General features: G+C 39.2%; 1 non-coding gene across 1 annotated transcript; it reads left to right on the top strand.

Moving 5' to 3' along the window:
* The first annotated feature begins 6,225 nt into the window (after positions 1-6,225).
* Positions 6,226-6,332, top strand: LOC141716187 (small nucleolar RNA R71). Its single transcript, XR_012572905.1, has one exon. It is a non-coding gene; the product is annotated as a small nucleolar RNA R71 (small nucleolar RNA).
* The last annotated feature ends 452 nt before the right edge of the window (positions 6,333-6,784 follow it).

The following is a 6,784-nucleotide window of genomic DNA, read 5'->3' as shown; positions in this document are numbered from 1 at the left end:
CCACCCCGCTTCTGGCGCGGGCGCGCCGTGCTCCTAGAAAATCAGATTTTTTTTTTCTTTTTGTCGATCCTAATATACAACAAACATGTGTTGCCTCCTACGAAGCGCTTGGTTTACGTCGCTAGCTTGACATGAAACTTCGAATCAAGTTGTTGAAAGAACGACGCTCACCACCTCGCGGTTCGCCGTATCTCCATAGTAATGCTTCAATCTCTGCCCATTCACCTTGAATGCTTGATCCAGATGCGTATCAAAAATCTCCACAGCTCCATGTGGAAACACAGTTTTGACCGTGAATGGCCCTGACCACCTCGACTTAAGTTTTTATGGAAAAAGTCGGAGACGAGAGTTGTACAATAGAACCTTCTAACCGGGCATAAAAGACTTGCGTACTAATCTCCTATCATGCCATCTCTTGACTTTTTCCTTATACACTTTGTTATTCTCATAAGCCTGTAGTCAAAACTCCTCGAGTTCATTTAGTTGAAGCATTCTTTTCTCTCCAGCAGCTTCCAAGTCAAGATTTAGCTTCTTCAAAGCCCAATATGCTTTATGCTCTAACTCCGCAGGTAAATGACACGCCTTCCCATACACCAACTGGAAAGGAGACATACGAAGATGAGTCTTGAATGCTGTTTTACATGCCCAAACAGCTTCATCTAGCTTCAAATACCAATCTTTTCATGATGGACTCACCACCCTCTCTAAGATACGTTTAATCTCCCGATTAGACACTTCAGCTTGCCCATTAGTTTGAGGATGGTAAGCTGTGGCAATACGATGATTCATGTGATACTTTCCCATTAATGTGGTGAACTTGCAATTATAGAAATGCGATCCCTCGTCACTGATTATGACTCCTGAAGTGCCGAAACGCGTGAATATCTGCTTATGAAGGAATTAATCACCACATTAGCATCATTGGTTGGCAAAGCTTTAACCTCAACCCATTTAGACACATAATCAATCGCCAACAGAATATACTGATTATTGTCGGACGAGACAAATGGCCCCATGAAGTCGATTCCCCAAACATCGAAAATCTCAACTTCGAGCATCACATTAAGAGGCATCTCGTCTCTCTTGGATATATTACCCACTCGTTGGCAGCTATCACATCTCGAAATGAACTGATGAGCATCCCTAAACAACGTAGGCCAGAAGAATCCTGCTTGAGGGATACGAGCAGATGTCTTCTCTCCACCATAATTTTCACCATACACAGTAAGATGACAGTCTCGCAGAATTACCTCTGTCTCACTATACAGAATGCATCGTCGGATAATCTGATCTGCTCCCTGTCTAAACAAGAACGGCTCATCCCATCGATACCACTTCACCTCATGTAGACACTTCTTCCTTTGAGCATAGGAGAGTTCTGGGGGAATAACATTACTCACAAGATAGTTTACAATATTAGCAAACCATGGTTCTTCTTCTTGCACCCCAAAAAGTTGCTCATCAGGAAAAGATTCATTGATCAATGTCTTGTCCCCCGAAGTTTTGCCTTGATCTTCGAAGCGTGATAGATGATCAGCTACCTGATTCTCTGTACCTTTCCGATCCTTGATTTGCAACTCGAATTCCTGAAGTAAGAGAATTCATCGAATCAACCGATGTTTTGAATCCTTCTTCGAGACCAGATATCGAATAACAGCATGATCAGTGTAAACTATCACCTTTGTCCCAAGTAAATAAGATCGAAATTTCTCAAAACCATAGATAATTGCCAGCAACTCCTTCTCTGTAGTAGTGTAATTCAGCTGAGCACCATTAAGGGTCTTACTAGCATAGTAAACCACATGGAAAATGTTCTGCTTCCTCTGGCCAAGAACTGCTCCAACTGCATAGTCATTAGCATCACACATCATCTCGAAGGGCTCATTCTAATCAGCTACAGTAATCACATGTGCTGTAGTCAAACTCTTCTTTAAGCTTTCAAAAGCAGCTAGACAATCTTCATCGAATTTGAAGGGAACATCCTTTTCCAGCAAATTACACAAAGGCTTAGAGATTTTGGAGAAATCTTTGATGAATCGCCGATAGAACCCCGCATGACCATGAAAACTATGGACTCCTTTAACTGAGATTAGCGGAGGAAGATTTTCAATGACCCCCACCTTGGCCTTATCCACCTCAAGACCTTTGCTAGATACCTTGTGCCCAAGAATGATACCCTGTTGCACCATGAAGTGACATTTTTCCAAATTGAGCACTAGATTGGTCTTAACACATCTGTTTAGCACCAACCCAAGATTGTGCAAACATTCATCATAAGAAGTCCCGAACAAAGAAAATTCATCCATGAACACTTCCACATTAGTGTCAATCATGTTTGAGAAAATGGCCATCATGCATCTCTGAAAAGTAGCAGGTGCACCACAAAGTCCGAAAGAGACTCGACGAAAAGCAAAAGTGCCAAATGGACAAGTAAAAGTGGTCTTCTCTTGATCTTCTAGAGCAATGTAAATCTGAATATATCCCGAATATCCAACCAGAAGACAATAGTGCTCGTGTCCAGCCAACTGCCAACCTGTCAAGCATCTGATCAATGAATGGGAGCGGGAAGTGATTCTTCCTTTTGGCTTTATTCAGCTTCCAATAATCCATGCAAACTCTCCATCCTGTGACACTCCCAGTAGGGATGAGCTCATTCTTCTCATTAGCTACAACGATAATGCCTCATTTCTTAGGCACACACTGCACTGGACTCACCCACGAACTGTCAGAGATAGGATAGATAATTCCTGCATCTAGCCATTTAAGAATTTCTTTCTTCACAACCTCCTTCATGATAGGATTTAGCCTTCTTTGTTGCTCAACAGTTGGTTTGCTTCCTTCCTCAAGCAGAATTTTATGCATGCAATAAGAAGGGATGATTCCCTTGATATCTGTTATAGTCCATCCAGTTGCTGATTTAAACTCTCTCAGAATTCTCAAGAGCTTGTCTTCATCACTTCCTGAAAGGACAGATGCAATAATAACAGGAAAAGTAGATGCATCACCTAAAAATGCATATCTTAAGTGATCAAGAAGTGGTTTGAGCTCAAGTGTAGGAGCTTCTTCGATAGATGGCTTGAGTCGCACTGGAGAATTTTTCAGCTCTTCCAATCCAAGAGACTCGAATGGCAAATCCAACTTCCTCTTCCATGGAAGTGCATTCAAATACTGCGTCTGCTCTTCCCCTTCTTCATCTTCACTATCAAAATCCCCCGTTAAGGCTCTTTCTAAGGCGTCAGTCCTTAACAAGTGATCAAGCTCCGAAGTCACTACGGATTCGACCAACTCCACCTTAAAGCACTCCTCTTCATCAGTAGGTCCCAATATGTTTGTAAAAGGGGGGGTTGAATACAAACTATACCGTTTAATAGAATTTAATGCGGAATAAAAAAGTTAAACAAAATTCAAGTTAAATAAAAATATTATTAAACTTGAAAGATGTTACAACAACGGTATCGTTTACAAGGGATTAATCTCAAATTAATTATCACAAATCTAGAATAAATTCGACATGAACTTTTTCTATTTTTGCAATAAAAAGATCAAATGCTAGAAGCAATTTGAGATTAAGTTCTAGGGATTTTGATCCGCTAGATAGTTACACAAGAACAAGAGAATGATTTCTAGTGGTTTGGATTTAACTTTAACAGCTAGAAATTAATGATCTTGAATATGCAGCAGTTGACAGATGATATGTTTTGGGCGTCTTTGTTCTTTTTGTTCTTGAGTTATTGAAGAAGTGTATGTCTGTTGAATGTATGCTGCTTGTCTTTAAATTTAATCAACAGAACTGAAATGAACTGGCAAGACAATCTGTGAATTGGCATGATAATCGGTATGACTATCTCCTGAACTAGCATGACAATCGGTATGACTATCTCCTGAACTAGCATGACTATCAAACTGAACTGGCAAGACAATTCTCCTCCCTGCTAGAACTTTCGGTGAGACAATTAGAAATTGTCATGCCAATCCAAGTTTAATTGTCTTATTGAATTAAAACTGATTTTAATTCAATTACACTTCTGAAAATCAATAATATTAATTCAAAATTAATTAATCAATTAATTCAATTAATCAATAAATTAATCTTTGCAGATATAATTTATTTTCTTAATTAAATTATATGAATTAATTAATCAATATAGAATTAATACTACTCTTGAACTGCGACCATTCTTCTGAAAATCTTCTGAAAATTATGAATCAATTCCACCACTTCAATGTTGACACTCGATGTACTGTCTGGTTCATGAGTGACTAACTTCCGTGACGTTTCTTCATGTCTTGACTTTGATAATCTTGATTTTCTTCAGATTAAATCCCTATAACTATATGATACCCTGACAAGATCTCTGACACTTGATTAAATCCATAATCTTGATTTATATCACTGAGGCTTGATCAATTTCTTGAACTTTACTCCAGTGAATTAATTCCTCAAGTCTGTAGATGAACATTGTTTCTGAATCCTTTGACAGATGTTACTTTGTGAGATCTCTTTGACGGTAGATCCACTATTTACTTGTTACATTCTTATTTGAGTTGAGTTAAATCCTCGAATAAACAAATAGGCTATAACATATGCCTTTCAGTAGGGAATTTCATCGCATTGAAGACATTGAACGTGACATCTTGCCCTTGAACTCTCATGGTTAATTCACCCTTTGCACATCGATAAGAGTTCGGTCCCTAGCTAAGAATGGTCTTCCCAAGATAATGGGAATCTTCTTATCTTCCTCAAAGTCCAGAATGACAAAATCAGCATGGAAGATGAGTTTATCCACCTTAACCAATAAATCCTCCACTACTCCTTGCGGATAAGTAATGGAACGATCAGCCAGCTGCAAAGACATGTTCACAAGTTTTAGATCAGGTAGTCCCAGTTTCTTGAAAACGGGCAAGGGCTTTAGATTGATGCTAGCTCCCAAGTCACACAAACATTTGTCGAATGACAGATTGCCAATGGTGCAAGGTATTGTGAAGCTTCCTGGATCTTTAAGCTTAGGAGGTAGTGTCTGTTGCAGCACTGCACTGCACTCTTCCGTTAGAGCAACGGTTTCCAAATCCTCAAGTTTTAGCTTCCGAGATAGAATACTCTTCATGAATTTAGCGTAGCTCGACATCTGTTCTAGAGCTTCAGCAAAAGGTATGTTAATGTGCAACTTTTTGAAAACCTCCAAGAACTTAGCAAACTGCTTATTAAACTTCTACTTTTGAAGTATTTTAGGATATGGCGGAGGTGGGTAGACCTGTTTATCCCCTGTATTACCCTCAGGAGGATTGCTTTCAGCAGCTTTCTTCTTCGGTTCCACTTCGACATCCTTTTGCACAACGTTTTCAGCTACAATCTCATGTTCAGGATTTGGAAAAGGTGCAGATACACCTTCATTATGCACAGAATCTTCATCTTCTGGAATTTGGGGGCTCGCAACCTTTCCAGACCTCAATGCGATTGCCTTCAACTGCTCCTTGACTTCCCTCTTGCCTAGATTAGCTTCTGTATCACTAGGAAGAGTTCCCGATTGACGGTTCAACAAAGCATTGGCAATTTGCCCTATTTGATTCTCCAGAGTCTTGATAGAAACCGCTTGGCTTTTGCACATAAGCCTCAACTCCTCCAATTCAGATTTTTCATTAGTAGATTGACCGGCATTCCCATACGGTTGTTGTTGAAGTTGGAGTTGTTGTCTTGGTGCATACTGTTGTTGAAAACCAGGAGGGTTGAATTGCTTTGCTCCAAACTACTGATAAGGTTGTTATACCGCATTCTGGTTGTTGCTCCCACTGAAGTTAGGATGGTTGTGGTTGTTAGGATGATAAGTGGCAGGAACTGGTTGTTGCGACCTCTGAAAGTTGCTCACGAACTGGGCTGACTCATTAGATATAACACACTTCTCTGTTTCGTGCGCACCTGCACAAAGCTCATACACACTAATGATCTGATTAACTCCATAATTAGCCAAAGAATCCACTTTCATCGTTAATACCTTTAGTTGAGCAGCTATAGTCGTAGCTGTATCCACTTCCAGAATTCCTGCTACCTTGCCTTGAGGTAGTCTCTGAGTTGGGTTCTGATATTCATTAGCAGCCATCAATTCAATTAGTTCATAAGCTTCATCATAGCTCTTAGCCCATATAGCTCCACTCGATACTGCATCGAGCATGGGTCTGGACTGCGCTCCCAACCCATTATAAAAGCAATTGATAATCATCCAATCAGGCATGCCATGATGAGGACACTTCCAAAGCATCTCCTTGTAGCGCTCCCAAGCTTCACATAAAGACTCTCCTGATTACTGCGCAAATTGAGTAAGAGCGTTCCTGATTGCAGCTGTCTTCTCCATAGGGAATAATTTAGTAAGAAACTTCTGAGCAAGATCCTCCCAAGTAGTGATACTCGATAGACCGTGGTGGTAGAGAATGCAACCAAGACTTAGCTTTATTGTAATATCCCATATTTTCAAATATTACTATTATTATTATTGGGAATTGTTTATGTGATTTTTATGTGAATTTTGGTGAATTATCTAATAATGGGAATTGATGTTTGGGTATTTATATATGATATTCTTTGAATATTTTAATTTTTATATGTCCAGAATAAAATATAGATAATTGTGGTATTTTTCTGGTAATTTTTGAAATGTTATATGATTTTATAATGATTTATGAATTATTAATTATTTTCTGAATAATTACAAAATTATTTTATAAAGCCGGGAATCGTTCAACCTCAACCGTTTTTGCATTTTTACAACCCGAAACTCTTCCGAAAATTGAT

Source organism: Apium graveolens, chromosome 3 (genome assembly GCF_009905375.1).
Source record: "Apium graveolens cultivar Ventura chromosome 3, ASM990537v1, whole genome shotgun sequence".
In the NCBI taxonomy this organism is placed as follows: domain Eukaryota; kingdom Viridiplantae; phylum Streptophyta; class Magnoliopsida; order Apiales; family Apiaceae; genus Apium; species Apium graveolens.
Note: the sequence above shows the minus strand (reverse complement) of the source record. Positions and strands in the feature narration are given on the sequence as shown.